We start from the raw sequence: 18,843 nt of genomic DNA on the forward strand, positions 1-18,843 counted from the left end.
AGGGTCTCATATGTTTTTCTATGTGTGTTACACCGCACCCTACGTGCCGTAACACTGGAGCGTCCTAGCGGACCTCCGTCATAGACTCCATACCCGGGGACTGACTACTGTCTCCCCGGGCATGTAAAGTCACCATTGGCTTTAATAGACCTAAATTTACTAACAGAACTAGTACAAACCATTATATTGTGGACGTACTAGTAGGGGTAATTCGATTACTCCTGGGTCTGTTATTCGAGGGGGCACTGTCCCGTCCCCCCTCGTTGAGTTTTGGCTGGTGGCAGTGGAAACTACTTGTTATGTTCGACCCCAAATATAACCCGATGGGATTCTTCCCATTGTTGGAGATTGATACTTTTTCTCGTTAGTCTCTAACATACCACCGGTCTACTTATCTTAAATAAGTCTATCGGATGGTATTTTCTGCCAGAACTCGGTTTTTAAAATGGCGTCTGTGTTCGTCTCTGTGACTCCTAAACCAAAGGTCGAGCCCTTTGTTCCACTTTTGGCGGGCTTCTGTACAGAGACCCTCCAAAGTGGTACCATTCTGTCTGGGTTACCACAGGGGTGTGGGAGGGGGTTTAGGCACCCTGGACCGAGTTGCTTGCCAACTCCGCTCGCACTCTGATGTGATTGGCCCAAGTGGTGAGCCTCCCCGCTCACCACTTAGCGTGTGTTGATTGACAGCTAGGCTGAATGAATGGGGGTTTTCTGCATAAAAGCAGGGCTTTTGGGACTGGATCTTCAGAAGTCGCCACAGGACCTAAGAATCCGACGAGGGTAAAGCTGAGCCGACCTGCAACGACGACACCTCCGGGGGAGCCCTGCTGAACTGACTCACCACTTCCCGACGACAGAGGAGATCTCCCTGCCGGAGAGTCTCTTCCCCTGACTGGTGGGAACAACCAGTCCCTTTTGCTTTTTCTTCGCCTCAGGACGCAGTGGTCGAATTGCCCGTGCAGAGCACCTCGGCAACCAGATAGCCACTACCCCTGTACCGCAACCAAAAGGTGGTGCCTTGTGACGGAGCACTCCACGGCTGGTCTCTTCCCTGGTGGTGCACCGGACTTCACTTTTCTTCGACGACGAGATCATCTCTACTCTTGGCAAAGACCCGACGTGCATCCACCACCAGGAACAACTGCCCCCGCCGGAACTGTCTCTCCACAATCAAGGTACTGTGTCCGCCTGGCTTCCCTTGTTGCCGGATAGAGTGAGGTGTCTTAATCCTCGCCTCTCCATAGGGTCGCCTCCAAGCTTTCTCTAGCGTATTGTTCTGAACTGGTCCAATCTTCCGATAACAAATTGCTACACAGACTCAAACGCATTTGGGACATACCGCCTTGCCTCTCTCCGAGTGGGCCTGGCCTCTGAACTTTATGATCTATTGTGGTTCTTGTTTTCTTGTCTTGCATTTTTCCCGTGAAGTATTGAACTGTGTTGATTTCGTAACCTGCTTATTTTACTCTCCCGTCCTAACGAATACTATAGTGCCATCTAGGTTGAAGCATACACCTCTGTCTGCAAATAAGTGATGCTGGTAGAACTTAGAGTTGTTGAACTATTGTTAGGGGGATTGAACTGTTTTCTTCGTAGAGTAATTGTAATTAAATTGTTTGCCGTGATAGTGCCAGAGTGTTTTCTATAGATGTTCCGTTATAAATAAATACCTTTATATCTTTACACTGAAGCCTTGTTGCGTGTTTGCTTGTATTACTGTGAAGAATTGCCCTATATTGTATACTCCACATACTGCTTAACTCTTCTTGAGGGAAGTCTGACTGCTCAGCCACAGCTACCAAGTGAATCTGTGTGGTACAGACTGCTACCAAGTGGGTTTACTGCTAAACACCTGTAGTCCTAAATCTTTTGCAGTGGTCCCAGAGGGAACTGCACAGGTTTCCGCCTAACACTAGTGTACAGCGGTGGGATTTGTATCGAGTATACAGTTTAGAGTGCTTTTCGACACTTTAGGATAACTAACCACACAGCTTAGCACTAAAAAGCAACTTTCAAAAACATGTCTACGATGGAAGCTTACAGTCAAGAGTCCTTGTCAGGTGAAAATACTGAGAGTTTACGAGCTCTCTGTAGGCAAGAGAATCTTTCTGTAAGGGGCAGGAAGTTAGAACTAATAGAGAGATTGCTGGCGAACCAAAGTCTGGGTACTGGTTCAGAGGAACCAATTTCTCCAGCAAATGTAGATAACAGTGATGGTGTGGATCTAAATCATAATTGTGATGATAGTGATGAAGAGGCTGAAGAGGAAGGAGAGGCTAACAAAACTGTTTCCCCTGCTCCTCTACCCGCCTTACCAGCTCTACCTACGGGGCCCATACCAGGTCCCACATGTAACCCTGCTTATTTTGAACTTGAAAAAATGAAGCTCGAATTAGAATACAAACGGTTCTTGGCTCAATCTAAACGAAACCAAGAGCTCGAGTTCAGACGGATGAATGCCCAGGCTGAGCAGAAGCAAGCTGAGTTAAGACTCAGGGAAATAGAACTTAATCACGAGTTAGAGATGAAAACGTTGTCTATGGAAAATGCTTCTCTCTCCTCTGGTTCCTCTAGGAGCTCCAGTCCCAAAAGACCCCGGATGCCGAAGGAATTTGTGGGTATGTATGAACCGAGATTGGATGTGTTGGATTGGTTAAAACTGTTTGAGTACAATCATGGGCTCTAGGACATCAACGGAAAGAAATAACTTCCCTGGTTGTTCTCTAGGCTCCCCCCTGTTGCGACTGATGTGGTAATGGAATTGGGGGAGGCGGATAAGACGGATTACGAACGTGTGAAACTAGCTTTGATAGCTAGATTCGGGAAGACCCCTTCCAAGTATCTTAAGAGGTTTAGAACCCTCAAAAAGCATGATGGTACCCCTTGGGCTACCTGGGTGAGTGAAGGGTTGAAAAACTTAGAGGGATGTATTAAGGGTTACAAAGTGAACACTTATGAGGGTATGAGGAATCTTTTTATGTTGGAGTCTATTTATGATGCCTGTTCTCCTGAGCTCAGATAGCACTTGGCTGATTCGAAAGAATTGGATTCCCGGAAGCTAGCTAAGGCTGCTGACTTATGGGTTGCCAACAGGGCTACCCATAAGGATTCTGGGGCAACTCAGAAAAAGGATGAGGGAAAACAGCCTAAAAAAGACTCAAAAGAGAATTCTAATAACTCAAATTCCAAAGAGGGCCCCAAACAAAACCAGAGGGTAAGCCACAAGGAAAACCGCAGCAGAATAGTGTTTCTTCTGGTGTAAAACCGGAAGGAGGCCAGAACAAGCCACCATTCCAAAAAGCATTCGGTAAATGCTTTGTTTGTGGCTCGACTGACCACATGAAAGGAGATCCCATATGTAAGGGTAAACCTTCAGGGGTCCAGCTTGTCTCCTTAGCCTTCGCTCCAGAGGAGGAAGTCCAAATGGCAAGTGGAAACTTTCTACTGCTAGCTGACAAACCCATTGGAGTCTCAGCCAGCGTTTCTTTAGTATCTCTGGGGTTGTGGGAACAACAGAATTTAGATGTCTATAATTCTATCCCCGATAATACTAAAGAGTATTATAAGGACAGTGTCCAGGGGAATGGTCAGGAGACTCCTGCCATTAGGGACACTGGGGCCAGCATAACTGTGGTGGATAAATCGTTTTTTCAGGCTGAGGATGTTGCTAAGGCACCCAAACGCCTCACCAAGTTAGCTGGAGGGCCTGTGCAGATGCTTCCCCAATTACCAGTTCTCATCCAGTGTAACGACATGACTGTGAAGATACCTGTCAGCATACAGAGTGAGGTACCACGACGCGTACTGTTGGGTAACGATCTGAAAACTCTCGGAGTTGTATTGCATACTCCCCGACCTCCTAGTAAACGGTTACAGGAGCTAACCAGACCCGCAAGAGAGAGAACCATGCGCGGTACTCTCCAGGAGATGATGAAGAAAGAAATCACTCCTGCTCCACTGGAATTATCGGCCGCTGTCTCGAAGAAAACAGAAGTGAAAGGGAAACCTAAGACTTCTGCCCCAAAACCAGCAGCTGGCATTACAGTGCAGCCAACATGGACTTCCCCGCGGTTGTCCAAAGTTACACCCGTAACTCCACCTCCGGCTGAGGCTGAGAGGGAGGTACAATCCTGTGTGGTAGAATTAGACTCTGAGAAAGAGCTAATAGAAGGACAGGAACTCATTGGAGATCTGGATCCTGTTGACCATCCTGAGCTGCAGTCTTTACTGGCAGAAGGTGGACCCAGCAGGGCGGACTTCAGTAAGGGACAGAGAGAATGTCCAACTCTGGAAGGTCTTCACCACCAGGCAGAAGCTCAGGCTGAAGGGCAAAAGCCTGGGAAATACAGGTTACACTGGGAAGATGGCTTCTTCTACAGTGAACCGACGAGTCTGCACCTGGAGACTACAGACGACTTGTAGTACCCCAAGAGAACAGACCACAGTTCTTGCAGTTAGCCCACGAGATTCCTTTGGCTGGTCACTTGAGTTTCAAGAAGACTAAGGAAAGGCTCTCTCTCTACTTCTATTGGCCGAAGATGGGGGCCGAAGTGGAAAAACACTGCAGGAGCTGCCACACCTGCCAGACCTCTGGTAAGGTTGGCTCCAAGAATGTGGCACCTTTAGTGCCTCTCCCAGTTGTGGGAGTCCCATTTGAGAGAGTAGGGATTGACATTGTTGGTCCCCTTGATCCTCCAACCTCCTCTGGCAACAGGTTTATACTTGTTGTAGTAGACCATGCTACTAGGTATCCTGAGGCAATTCCTATGAGGACTGTTACAGCTCCGGCTGTGGCTAAGGCCCTCCTTGGTATTTTTACTAGGGTCGGGTTGCCTAAGGAAGTAATCTCTGACAGGGGATCAAACTTTATGTCCCACTACATGAAAGCCATGTGGAAAACCTGTGGAGTTACTTACAAGTTCTCAACTACTTACCACCCACAAACCAATGGGTTGGTAGAACGGCTCAACCGAACCATGAAGAGCATGATAGGTGCTTTAGAGGAACCCCTTAAGCGTAAGTGGGACCTTCTACTGCCATGCCTTCTCTTTGCTTATAGAGAAGTCCCTCAGGAGGGAGTAGGTTACTCTCCCTTCGAACTTCTCTATGGTCATCCCGTCAGAGGTCCATTGGCCCTGATTAAGGAGGGGTTGGAGAGTGCTCCTTCCCCCAAGCCAGTCAGAGTGACTGACTACGTGATAGGTCTCCGGAGGAGAATGTCGCACATGATGACAGAAGCAAGCGATAACTTGAAAGCTGGACAAGCATTGGTCAAGCACTGGCACGATCAAAAGGCTAACATGGTTGAGTTCGCTCAAGACCAGCTCGTTCTCGTTATGATCCCCACAAGGCAGAGGGCCTTGCAAGACAAGTGGATGGGACCCTTCAGAGTTGTGGGTAAACTCGGAGAGGTCAACTATCTGGTGGACTTGGGCAATCCCAAGGAGGCTCTGACAGTCTTTCACACCAACCGACTTAAAGCGTATGTCTCAAGACCCGATGTAGGAGCGTTGCTTCTAGCATCATCCGAGGAAGAAGAAGAGAGTGAAGCTCTTCCGGATCTCCCCAGAGGCTTACCTTTAGACGAAAAAATTGAAGGAGTAAATCTCTCCTCCAATCTGACACCCGAGCAACAAGAAGAGTGCAAATCTATGTTGAATCAGTTTGCCTCTCTGTTCTCGCTTGCACCAGGCTTGACCCCTTGGGGCCAGCACGACATACTCACTGGTGACTGTCTGCCAGTCAAAAGCAGAGGATACAGAATGTCAGAAAACGTACGAACCCACATCAAAGGTGAGGTCAGCAAGATGGTCGATCTCGGGGTAATAGAGCCCTATACTAGTCCATGGTCTAGCCCAGTTGTGTTAGTACCAAAGGCCGGATCTAAAGAACTTAGATTCTGCATGGATTATAGAGCTCTTAATGCAGTCACCAAGACTGATGCCCACCCTTTGCCAAGAACAGATGAGTTGATGGATAAACTTGGTGCCGCCAAGTTCCTCAGCACATTTGACTTGATGTCAGGCTATTGGCAAATAGCCCTGACAGACCATGATAAGGAGAAAACTGCATTTTCTACTCCCATTGGTTTATACCAGTTTAAGGTAATGCCTTTCGGATTGAAGAATGCACCTGCTACGTTTCAACGGATGGTAAACCAGGTTCTGAATGGGATGGAGGACTTCTGCATGGCATACTTGGATGACATCGCAGTGTTCAGCAATTCCTGGGAAGAACATGTAACCCACCTGAGAGATGTTTTGCAGGCTCTTGGATGAGCCAATCTGACCATAAAGGCGAGTAAATGCCAAATTGGACAGAGTAAGGTAGTCTATCTTGGACATGAGGTAGGAGGTGGAGAAATAAGGCCTTTGCTCAGTAAGATTGAAGCTGTGCAAAATTGGACAACACCTACTACTCAAACCCAAGTGAGAGCCTTCCTAGGCCTCACTGGGTATTACAGGAATTTCATAGAGAACTATGGGACCATAGCTTCTCCACTGAACGTCATCTCCTCGCCCAAATTCCCTAAAAAGGTTAGATGGAACGAGGAGTGCAATCAGGCTTTTGCAACTCTGAAAACGGCTCTTTGCCAAGCCCCAGGACTCAGAGCTCCTGATTACCGCCAACACTTCATTGTGCAGACAGATGCTTCAAATGTAGGAATAGGTGCCGTACTCAGTCAACTGGATGGGAAAGGTAGGGAGCACCCTGTTTGCTTCATCAGCCGCAAGCTGAAGGATCCTGAAACAAGGTGGGCGACAATCGAAAGAGAGTGCTTTGCTATCGTGTGGGCTCTGAAGAAGTTTACTTGTATGGTTCTACTTTTGTCATTCAGACTGACCACCAAACCTTGAGATGGTTAATGCAAATGAAAGGGGAAAACCCAAAACTATTGAGATGGTCGATCTGCCTGCAAGGGTTTGATTTCACCATTGAGCACAGGTCAGGGTGTCACCACCAAAATGCTGATGGTCTCTCTAGGATGTATGTCATCTACTAGAGGTATGAGATTCATCCAGGAGTGGATTAAATCCTCCTGTCCCTTAGTCTGGGGAGGGGCGAGTGTTAGGGAGAATTTTCTGTTTAGGCTGAATTTCCAAACCTAGTGAGTCCCCCAGCAGCTTTGCTGGATTTCTGGAGTTTTTTTTTTCCATCCTGCCAAGAGTGAGACTCTTTTTCTCCCACTCTTGGACATGAATGTGTGTAATTCCTTTGAATGTCAATGTGTTCCATGGGCTATGGGGTCTTTTACTCCATAGGGTCTCATATGTTTTTCTATGTGTGTTACACCGCACCCTACGTTCCCTAACACTGGAGCGTCCTAGCGGACCTCCGACTACTGTCTCCCCGGGCATGTAAAGTCACCATTGGCTTTACTAGACCTAAATTTACTAACAGAACTAGTACAAACCATCCTATTGTGGACGTACTAGTAGGGGTAATTTGATTACTCCTGGATCTGTTATTCGAGGGGGCACTGTCCAGTCCCCCCTCGTCGAGTTTTTGCTGGTGGCAGTGGAAACTACTTGTTATGTTCGACCCCAAATATAACCCTATGGGATTCTTCCCATTGTTGGAGATTGATACTTTTTCTCGTTAGTCTCTAACATACCACCGGTCTACTTATCTTAAATAAGTCTATCGGATGGTATTTTCTGCCAGAACTCGGTTTTTAAAATGGCGTATGTGTTCGTCTCTGTGACTCCTAAACCAAAATTCAAGCCCTTTGTTCCACTTTTGGCGGGCTTCTGTACAGAGACCCTCCAAAGTGGTGCCATTCTGTCTGGGTTACCACAGGGGTGTGGGAGGGGGTTTAGGCACCCTGGACCGAGTTGCCTTGCCAACTCCGCTCGCACTCTGATGTGATTGTCCCAAGTGGTGAGCCTCCCCGCTCACCACTTAGCGTGTGTTGATTGACAGCTAGGCTGAATGAATGGGGGTTTTCTGCATAAAAGCAGGGCTTTTGGGACTGGATCTTCAGAAGTCGCCACAGGACCTAAGAATCTGACGAGGGTAAAGCTGAGCCGACCAGCAACGACGACACATCCGATGGAGCCCTGCTGAACCGACTCACCACTTCCCGACGACAGAGGAGATCTCCCTGCCGGAGAGTCTCTTCCCCAGACTGGTGGGAACAACCAGTCCCTTTTGCTTTTTCTTCGCCTCAGGACGCAGTGGTCGAATTTCCCGTGCAGAGCACCTCGGCAACCGGATAGCCACTACCCCTGTACCGTGACCAAAAGGTGGTGCCTTGTGACTGAGCACTCGGCGGCTGGTCTCTTCCCTGGTGGTGCACCGGACTTTACTTTTCTTCGACGACGAGATCATCTCTACTCTTGGCAAAGACCCGACGTGCATCCACCACCAGGAACAACTGCCCCCGCCGGAGCTGTCTCTCCACAATCAAGGTACTGTGTCCGCCTGGCTTCCCTTCTTGCCCGATAGAGTGAGGTGTCTTAATCCTCGCCTCTCCATAGGGTCGCCTCCAAGCTTTCTCTAGCGTATTGTTCTGAACTGTTCCAATCTTCCGATAACAAATTGCTACACAGACTCGAACGCATTTGGGACATACCGCCTTGCCTCTCTCCGAGTGGGCCTGGCCTCTGAACTTCATGATCTATTGTGGTTCTTGTTTTCTTGTTTTGCATTTTTCCCGTGAAGTATTGAACTGTGTTGATTTCGTAACCTACTTATTTTCCTCTCCAGTCCTAACGAATACTAGAGTGCCATCTAGGTTGAAGCACACACCTCTGTCTGCAAATAAGTGATGCTGGTAGAACCTAGACTTGTCGAACTATTGTTAGGGGGATTGAACTGTTTTCTTCGTAGAGTAATTGTAATTGAATTGTTTGCTATGATAGTGCCCGAGTGTTTTCTATAGATGTTCCGTTATAAATAAATACCTTTATATCTTTATACTGAAGCCTTGTTGCGTGTTTGCTTGTCTTACTGTGAAGAATTGCCCTATATTGTATACTCCACATACTGCTTAACTCTTCTTGAGGGAAGTCTGACTGCTCAGCCACAGCTACCAAGTGAATCTGTGTGGTACAGACTGCTACCAAGTGGGTTTACTGCCAAACACCTGTAGTCCTAAATCTTTTGCAGTGGTCCCAGAGGGATCTGCACAGGTTTCCACCTAGCACATACTTGCAGCATATCTGGACCATTCGGTTGAGGTATTACCCCTCTAATTGTTCTCATTGTATGCCAGAAGTAAACCTTTGACACACGATGCAGTTTACCATAAATAGTGAAATGTGCTCCAACAAACTTGGAATGAACAAGTCTTCCGCAATTGTAGCAGGAAGACTCTCCCTAGTTACGTGTGCGTGGTAATGCAGCTGTTAAAGCACAACCTTAAATAAGGCTACTGGCATTAACGGCTTTCCAGTGCTGTCTTGTCTCTATAATACGTCTGTGGGGGATAAACAACACCTACATTTCCACAATTCCTCCTCTTCCTGTGGTGCACACCTTTGAATCTCCATTAGTTGGGTTATGGACAATTTATTAAACCATTCTTGCACTAACATGGTTGTAACTACTTTTTCTTTAATACTTTCAGTATCAAAACTCGAAATATCATGGGAATATTCAACCATCTTGGCTTCTTCTTCTGCCGCTTTGTTCCCGCAAGAGATCAAGGTGTCGATTCATGGAATTAATGTGCGCTGAAAATTCCTGCGCAGAGGTGTCAAATCGTGCGATTCGCAGTAAAAGTGTGAAAATCGCAGTGCAAGTGCGAAAATCGCAGAGAAACCAGCGCACATCGATTCATGGAAGGCCGTGCACGAGAAAAATATCGGATGTGCGCTGAAAAAGTGCGCGGCGCATGCCGGCGCACAGGATCTCTAACGGCGTGCGCCACGGCCACAGCAAAATTGCACATAGCGCGGCGCACACAACAAAAGTAGGCGTAACACGGGGCGTAACACTCGGAATGGGGAACAATTCGTCAAAATGTGGGCGTCACGGGGGAAGTACAGGAGGCAAGTGCGCGGAACGCCCACACGCTCGCCTACAACACGTATTCATGGAATCCAATAGTGCAAACCAGCGCACGGTCAAACCAGCGCACAGGCCCAAACACGTCCGCCACAAGAAGCAGGCGGTAGTGTCCCTGCCCCTGAAATAAATGTGCGCCAAAATGTGCGCCAACAAAAAGCACCTATATACAGCTATGATGATTGTCAGATACTGTGGCCCTCTAAGACAAATGACGTGCAAAGGGGTACTCGACAAAAATGGACACCCGCTGTGTGAAAAATAGCGTGTGCGTGCATTCTGTGCTGCGCGGAAAGTCCCACACGCGAATAGCCTGGGTCCGTGTATTCCGGGGTGCGCGGGAAGTCCCACACGCGAATTGGCTGGGTCCGTGTATTCCGGAGTGCGCGGGAAGTCCCACACGCGATTGGCCTGGGTACGTGTATTCCGGGGTGTGCGGGAATTTCCACACGCTAATTCTGCAGGGTACGTGGATTCCGGGGTGCGCGGGAAGTTCCACACACTAATCCTGCTGGGTACGTGTATTCCGGGGTGCGCGGGAAGTTCCACACGCTAATTCTGCAGGGTACATGTATTCCGGGGTGCGCGGGAAGTTCCAAACGCTAATCCTGCAGGGTACGTGTATTCCGGGGTGTGCGGGAAGTTCCACACGCTAATTCTGCAGAGTACGTGGATTCTGGGGTGCACGGGAAGTTCCACACGCTAATCCTGCAGGGTACGTGTATTCAGGGTGCGCGGGAAGTTCCACACGCGATTTCAGCAGAGTACGTGTATTCCGGGTGCGCGGGAAGTTCCACACGCGATTTCAGCAGGGTACGTGTATTTCGGGGGTGCCGGGTAGTAGTACACGTGAATTGACCGTGTGGGTCCTCTCAGGTGTTCCCTCTACACCCTCCACGGCCCCTGCAGGCAGCCCACACCACAGGGGGCTACCCTGCACCCCTGGTCATGTCCCGCAGGCAACCCATCCACCATGGGTATGCCCCCCAGCCAAGCCACATGTCACCTTGCACTACTGATCACCAACGCGTGTCCCCCTGCACCCCCAACCCCCAGCATCCAGGGGCACCCTCCACCAGGCCCCCACTCATGTCTCCCATCACCCCCACCCCCCAGCATCCAGGGGCACCCTCCAATAGGCCCCCACTCATGTCCCCCTGCACCCCCACCCCCCAGCATCCAGGGGCACCCTCCACCAGGCCCCCACTCATGTCCAACTCATTTCCCCCTGCACCCCCACCCCCCAGCAGTCAGGGGCACCCTCCACCAGACCCCCACACATGTCCCCCTGAACCCCCACCCCCCAGCATCCAGGGGCTTCCTCCACCAGGCCCCCACTCATGTCCAACTCATGTCTCCCAGCACTCCCACCCCCCAGCATCCAGGGGCACCCTCCACCAGGCCCCCACTCATGTCCAACTCATGTCTCCCAGCACCCCCACCCCCAGCAGTGCAGGGCACCCTCCACCAGGCCCCCACTCATGTCTCCCAGCACCCCCATCCCCCTGCATCCAGGGGCACCCTCCACCAGGCCCCCACTCATGTCTCCCATCACCCCTACCCCCTAGCATCCAGGGGCACCCTCCACCAGGAACCCACTCATGTCCAACTCATGTCTCCCATCACCCCCACCCCCCAGAAGTGCAGGGCACCCTCCACCAGGCCCCCACTCATGTCCCCCTGCACCCCCACCCCCCAGCATCCAGGCGCACCCTCCAACAGGCCCCCACTCATGTCCAACTCATATCCCCCTGCACCCCCACCACCCAGCATCCAGGGGCATCCTCCACCAGGCCCCCACTCATGTCCCCCTGCACCCCCACCCACCAGCATCCAGGGGCACCCTCCACCAGGCCCCCACTCATGTCCAACTCATGTCCCCCTGCACCCCCACCTCCAAGCAGTCAGGGGCACCCTCCGCCAGGCCCCCACACATGTCCCTTTGCACCCCACCCACCAGCATCCAGGGGCACCCTCCACCAGGCCCCCACACATGTCTCCCATCACCCCCGCCCCCCAGCAGTGCAGGGCACCCTCCACCAGGCCCCACACTCATGTCTAACTCATGTCTCCCATCACCCCCACCCCCCAGCATCCAGGGGCACCCTCCACCAGGCCCCCACTCATGTCCAACTCATGTCTCCCAGCACCCCCACCCCCCAGCATCCAGGGGCACCCTCCACCAGGCCCCCACTCATGTCTAACTCATGTCTCCCAGCACCCCCACCCCCAGCCCAGCAGTGCAGGGCATCCTCCACCAGGCCCCCACTCATGTCTCCCATCACTCCCACCCCCCAGCATCCAGGGGCACCCTTCACCAGGCCCCCACTCATGTCCCCATGCACCCCCGCCCCCCAGCATCCAGGGGCACCCTCCACGAGGCCCCCACTCATGTCTAACTCATGTCTCCCAGCACCCCCACCCCCAGCAGTGCAGGGCACCCTCCACCAGGCCCCCACTCATGTCCAACTCATGTCTCCCACCGCCCCCACCCCCCAGCAGTGCAGGGCACCCTCCACCAGGCCCCCACTCATGTCTCCCATCACTCCCACCCCCCAGCATCCAGGGGCACCCTCCACCAGGCCCCCACTCATGTCCCCCTGCACCCCCACCCCCCAGCATCAAGGGGCACCCTCCACCAGGCCCCCACTCATGTCCAACTCATGTCTCCCAGCACCCCCACCCCCCAGCATCCAGGGGCACCCTCCACCAGGCCCCCACTCATGTCCCCCTGCACCCCCACCCCCCAGCATCCAGGGGCACCCTCCACCAGGCCCCCACTCATGTCCAACTCATGTCCCCCTGCACCCCCACCCCCCAGCATCCAGGGGCACCCTTCACCAGGCCCCCACTCATGTCCCCCTGCACCCCCACCCACCAGCATCCAGGGGCACCCTCCACCAGGCCCCCACTCATGTCCAACTCATGTCTCCCATCACCCCCACCCCCCAGCAGTGCAGGGCACCCTCCACCAGGCCCCCACTCATGTCCAATTCATGTCTCCCAGCACCCCCGCCCCCCAGCAGTGCAGGGCACCCTCCACCAGGCCCCCACTCATGTCCCCCTGCGCCCCCACCCCCCAGCATCCAGGGGAACCCTCCACCAGGCCCCCACTCATGTCCAACTCATGTCCCCCTGCACCCCCACCACCCAGCAGTGCAGGGAACCCTCCACCAGGCCCCCACACATGTCTCCCAGCACCCCCACCCCTCAGCAGTGCAAGGCACCCTCCACCAGGCCCCCACTCATGTCCAACTCATGTCTCCCAGCACCCCCACCCCCCCAGCAGTGCAGGGCACCCTCCACCAGGCCCCACTCATGTCCCCCTGCACCCCCACCCACCAGCATCCAGTGGCACCCTCCACCACGCCCCCACTCATGTCCAACTATTGTCCCCCTGCAACCCCACCCCCCAGCATCCAGGGGCACCCTCCACCAGGCCCCCACTCATGTCCAACTCATGTCTCCCATCACCCCACCCCCCAGCATCCAGGGGCACCCTCCACCAGGCCCCACTCATGTCCAACTCATGTCCCCCTTCACCCCCACCCCCCACCATCCAGGGGCACCCTCCACCAGGCCCCCACCCATGTCCCCCTGCACCCCCATCCACCAGCATCCAGGAGCACCCTCCACCAGGCCCCCACTCATATCCAACTCATGTCTCCCATCACCCCCACCCCCCAGCAGTGCAGGGCACCCTCCACCAGGCCCCCTACTCATGTCCAACTCATGTCTCTCAGCACCAACACCCCCCAGCAGTGCAGGGCACCCTCCACCAGGCCCCCACTCATGTCCCCCTGCACCCCCACCCCCCAGCATCCAGGGGCACCCTCCAACAGGCCCCCACTCATGTCCAACTCATGTCCCCCTGCACCCCCACCCCCCAGCAGTGCAGGGCACCCTCCACCAGGCCCCCACACATGTCTCCCAGCACCCCCACCCCCCAGCAGTGCAGGGCACCCTCCACCAGGCCCCCACTCATGTCCAACTCATGTCTCCCAGCACCCCCACTCCCCAGCAGTGCAGGGCACCCTCCACCAGGCCCCCACTCATGTCCCCCTGCACCCCACCCACCAGCATCCAGGGGCACCCTCCAACAGGCCCCCACTCATGTCCAACTCATGTCCCCCTGCACCCCCCCTCCAGCATCCAGGGGCACCCTCCACCAGGCCCCTACTCATGTCCCCCTGCACCCCCACCCCCCAGCATCCAGGGGCACCCTCCACCAGGCCCCCACTCATGTCCCCCTGCACCCCCACCCCCCAGCATCCAGGGGCACCCTCCACCAGGCCCCCACTCATGTCCCCATGCACCCCCACCCACCAGCATCCAGGGGCACCCTCCACCAGGCCCCCACTCATGTCCAACTCATCTCTCCCAGCACCCCCACCCCCAGCAGTGCAGGGCACCCTCCACCAGGCCCCCACTCATGTCTCCCAGCACCCCCACCCCCCAGCCGTGTGATTTGCCTGGGTACGTGTATTCCTGGGGTGCGCGGGTAATCTCACATGCGATACCATCAGGGTACATGTATTATGGGTCCGTGTGATCTTCCAAACGCAATACCAGCAGGCTACGTGTATTATGGGGTTCGCGGGAAGTTCCACACGCGATTGCCCTGGGTACGTGTATTTCGGGGTGCGTGTGAAGTTTCACACGCAAATTTGCAGGGTACGTGTATTCCGGTGTGCGCGTGAAGTTCCACACGCGATTGCCCTGGGTATGTGTATTTCGGGGTGCGTGTGAGTTTCACATGTGAATTGGCAGGGTATGTGTATTTCGGTGTGCGCGTGAACTTCCACATGCGACTGGGCCTGTGAGAGTGGGGTACGTGTATTCCAGGGGTGGGCGGGAATATTTACTCGCAACTGGGCCTGGGAGAGCTTGTTACGTGTATTCCTGGGGTGGGCGGGAAGATTCACACGGTCTCCTACAACACGCCAAAAAATAAATGGTCCTATCCTGAAACACGTACGCCAGCATGAAGCAGGCGTACGTCGACCCGCGCAGCATAAAAGTGCGCGCAAACAACAAACAAGCTCAGACGCCAGGATGAATATACCGTTCCTAGCAGCAGTGGCCGTGGGTTACCAAAGGAGGAGGAGGAGGATAGTGAGGGCCCGAATTTTCACTGCCAGAACCAGCCTTTTTGGGATGCCTGATGACCAGGTGTATGGGAGGTACAGATTTCCACCACACATAATACTGGACCTGGTCAGTGAGTGGGAGGCTGACCTCACATCACCCACCCTGTGCTCCCAAGCACTCAGCCCCCTGGAGAAGGTCCTTAATGTACTGCACTTCTTGGCCACTGGATCATTTCAACGGACAAGTGCCATAGTGGGTGGTGTGTCACATGCCATGCAGTCACGCTGCCTACACCAGGTCTTGCACATCATCACTGCACGCCCATCAGTCCGCATGCACATATACCTGCCCAGGACACCTGCAGAAAGGCAGGCTGCCACCCTGGATTTCTACAGTGTCGCACAATTCCCCAAAGTGCTAGGTGCCATTGACTGCACCCATGTGGCACTACGTCCCCCCAGGGCATCTGAGCACATCTATAGGAACCGCAAGCACTGGCATTCCATCAACGTGCAGGTAGTATGTAATGCCAAGGGAATCATCACCTCAGTATATGCCAACTATCCAGGGTCCACCCACGACAGCTTCATTTACCGAATATCTACCCTAAACCGGGACCTAGAAGCTGGGCGGCATGGCGATACATGGCTGCTTGGTGAGTATGATTGCCACTGCACATGAATGCATGTCAGATGCAGAGTTATGTCACTACCCCACTAATGATACCCATCACCTCCTCACCAGGGGACAGTGCCTACCCTCTGAGCACCCACATGATGACGCCAATTCGGAACCCCATCACGCCTCCCGAGGTAAGATACAACACAGCCCATATTGCAACCCGGGGCACAGTGGAGCGCACATTCGGAGTGCTCAAGTCACGCTTTCGCTCCCTTGACCGTTCTGGCGGGCAGCTGCTATATGCGCCCCCAGTAGTGTGCAGGATCATAGTGGCAGCATGTGTCCTGCACAATGTTGCAACACACCGGGGCCTGGCTGTGGACATGGTGGTGCCCCCACATCCCCAACCACATGCACGCCTGCTGCGCATGGGAGGGGAAAGGGACGGGGTGAGGGAGCCCGTATGCAGCTGGTGGCTAATTACTTCACATAGAAATCACACCCCTGTGGAGTGCACACAGCCCTGGCACATACCATCTGGTAAGCAATGATGACTCGACCTGACAATTATGACGAACAAAGGGACAGTCAACTGTCAGAACCATAGCAGCCTGAGATTGTTCATGTGGAAGCGTCAGAATGTGTGCATCCCTACCTACACAAACACCACCAATGCAGTGTCATCAAAAGACACACTTCCATGTAGCACAAATGAATACCCACTTGCAAAATACTACATGAGAACAGTGCCATGTCACCCAACCCCTCCCCGGCACGGCCACACAACACACCATGGCATGTCATGCAATGTGAGAGCAAACAAATTTATCCCCACAACATGCCCCAAGTGTCACCAACTACAGTGTCCCTAATGGAAACTGGCCACACATGAAATGTTCACAGTAATGCCGGACCTACAACACACATTACCAAATACTTACCAAGAATACCAATCACCTACACAACCTCCAACCTACCTTAAACATGACATTATAGACTTAAAAAATGGGTAGCCTCACTACCTGATAATGCCAGCACTTCGAACACTTCCAAGTATACAGTGTTAGCGCCACGCAAGAGTGTAGGTGCACTGCTTACAACATGGACTCCAGTTCCAAGGTACACCGCCTTGTGAAGATATGAGAAATGGACCTGCAAATTCAGAGGATGAGATGGATGCAGAGGCACATATCAATACACCATGCAGTGTACAATACAACAACAATATGCACTATGAATGTATACACAGTATTGACTACAGACTGCCCACACATCAAATGGGAGTCCAACGTCACCATGTACGTCAATGTCACTTGGGCACACCCTTTGTAAGCCCATGGAAACGGGAAGCAGGAGGGGTGTGTGTTACACAAACCCAAGCATCTGACCCAAATTCATGACAAGCCTGCATGTGCCCAGCCACAATACAGAGTATGCCCACGGGAGCCACACAAGGCAACACACTGTCCAAAAAACAAAAATAATAAAAAAATAAAAAAATAAATAAAAAATGCCCATTAATGGGCCCGGGGGGGGGGTAGGGGAGGCCACCCAGGAGGTCCGAGGACAGGGTGCACACCAAAACCCACCTGTGTGGATCTTGCGAAAAAAAAACACCTCCATGGGCTCATGGCCTGCACGGCTACCCTATTGTGAGAGAATCACTGCTGTCACTCCCCTCACCCTCTGCAGCTGCATCAGGAGGTGGTGGCACTATGGGAGGCAGCCCACGCAAAGCCCTAGTCTGGTCCTCCATGGCAGCAAGCATGCGGGTGTGGAAGGTCTCGTTCTCGAGGATAATTGTGCGTAGGTCCCCATGCAACAACTCACGGGATGCCCGGACCTCCGCCCTAGTTGCCTGCATCTCAGCTGAGAGCGTACGTGTGAGACGCTCCAGTTGCTGTTCTGTCCTTCTGTTTGTTGAAGCCTCAAGCTCAACAAGAGTTGTCCTGAGGTGAAGGAGTTCCACCCTCAGGGCTTCCCTCAAGCCCTGGGACTCTATGGAAATGGCTTCCCGCAGAGTCGCCAGTGCCACCCGCCTGTCCCTGTCGGACGCCAACATGTCCTCCCTGTGTGACTGGCAGATGGAGTCTGTTGCCTGCTGTAGTCGCTCCATCCGCCTTTCGGGGGGGACAATGGAAGTGGCCACCCTATCCATGGCCTGAGCCATCATCTCTGATGATGCTGCCTGTTGGGTTGCCATACCGTATATGGATTGCTCCCATGAGGTATTGCCAGGTGGCGTACGGCCACCACGTCGGCGGGCACCACACCTGTCTGGGCCAAGGCGAACTGCGCCTTGCTGTGCCGGCACTGCCTGAGGCTGCAGGACTGCAATCCCCCTCTGATCTGCTGGCCCAGGAACAGGATCAGATGTTGCGGAGTGTGACCCTGCATCCGTAACCACCAAAGGCGTACCTGCCAACACTGACATCCCCATTGAGGGTTCTAACCCGATGCAGGTGGGTCGGACAGAACAGAATCCCTCCCAGGAACACTCACCTGCGACGGCACATAGGTCTCATCATCCGAATCGACACCTGAATACAGCTCGGGGGAGGTGCAGCCAGAGACACACCTTGAGAGCACGACCTGCAGCAGTTGTGGGTTCTCACCCACCACCACACCACGTCCCTCACTGGTGGTCGGTCGTGCCTGAGACCCCTCCTGGGTCTGCACCATCTCCACAACCCCAGCAGTATCAAGTGCGTCATCCCCTGCAAAGACATAAAAGAACACAAATGGAAACAGGCATTAGCACTATGGCACACAATTAGGGCTGAGAAGCTACAGAAACAGTACTTGATTGACACATGTCCCACATGACTAAAACCCTCCCATGCATGCACCGTCACTGCGTGTGAAGGGGAGGCAGATGGCACACATTGATGACACCAAGATGGAAGATGAACACATTTGCTGCATGCTGCCTAGCAGTGGCATCACACATTGGCCTGTGATTGGCAGGTCAAATACACATGCCATCACACAGATGGCATGTACCCTAGCCATAAAGTGAAGAGGGAGAGGAGGGCACCAATTGTTCCTTCAGTCTAGTTTGCTCATGAAATTGATTTTTTCATTGAAATGGTTCAAATGTTTAACCTGGAGCTGCCAGTC

This window comes from Ambystoma mexicanum, chromosome 2q (genome assembly GCF_040938575.1).
Source record: "Ambystoma mexicanum isolate Mex_15411 chromosome 2q, UKY_AmexF1_1, whole genome shotgun sequence".
Taxonomy (NCBI): Eukaryota; Metazoa; Chordata; class Amphibia; order Caudata; family Ambystomatidae; genus Ambystoma; species Ambystoma mexicanum.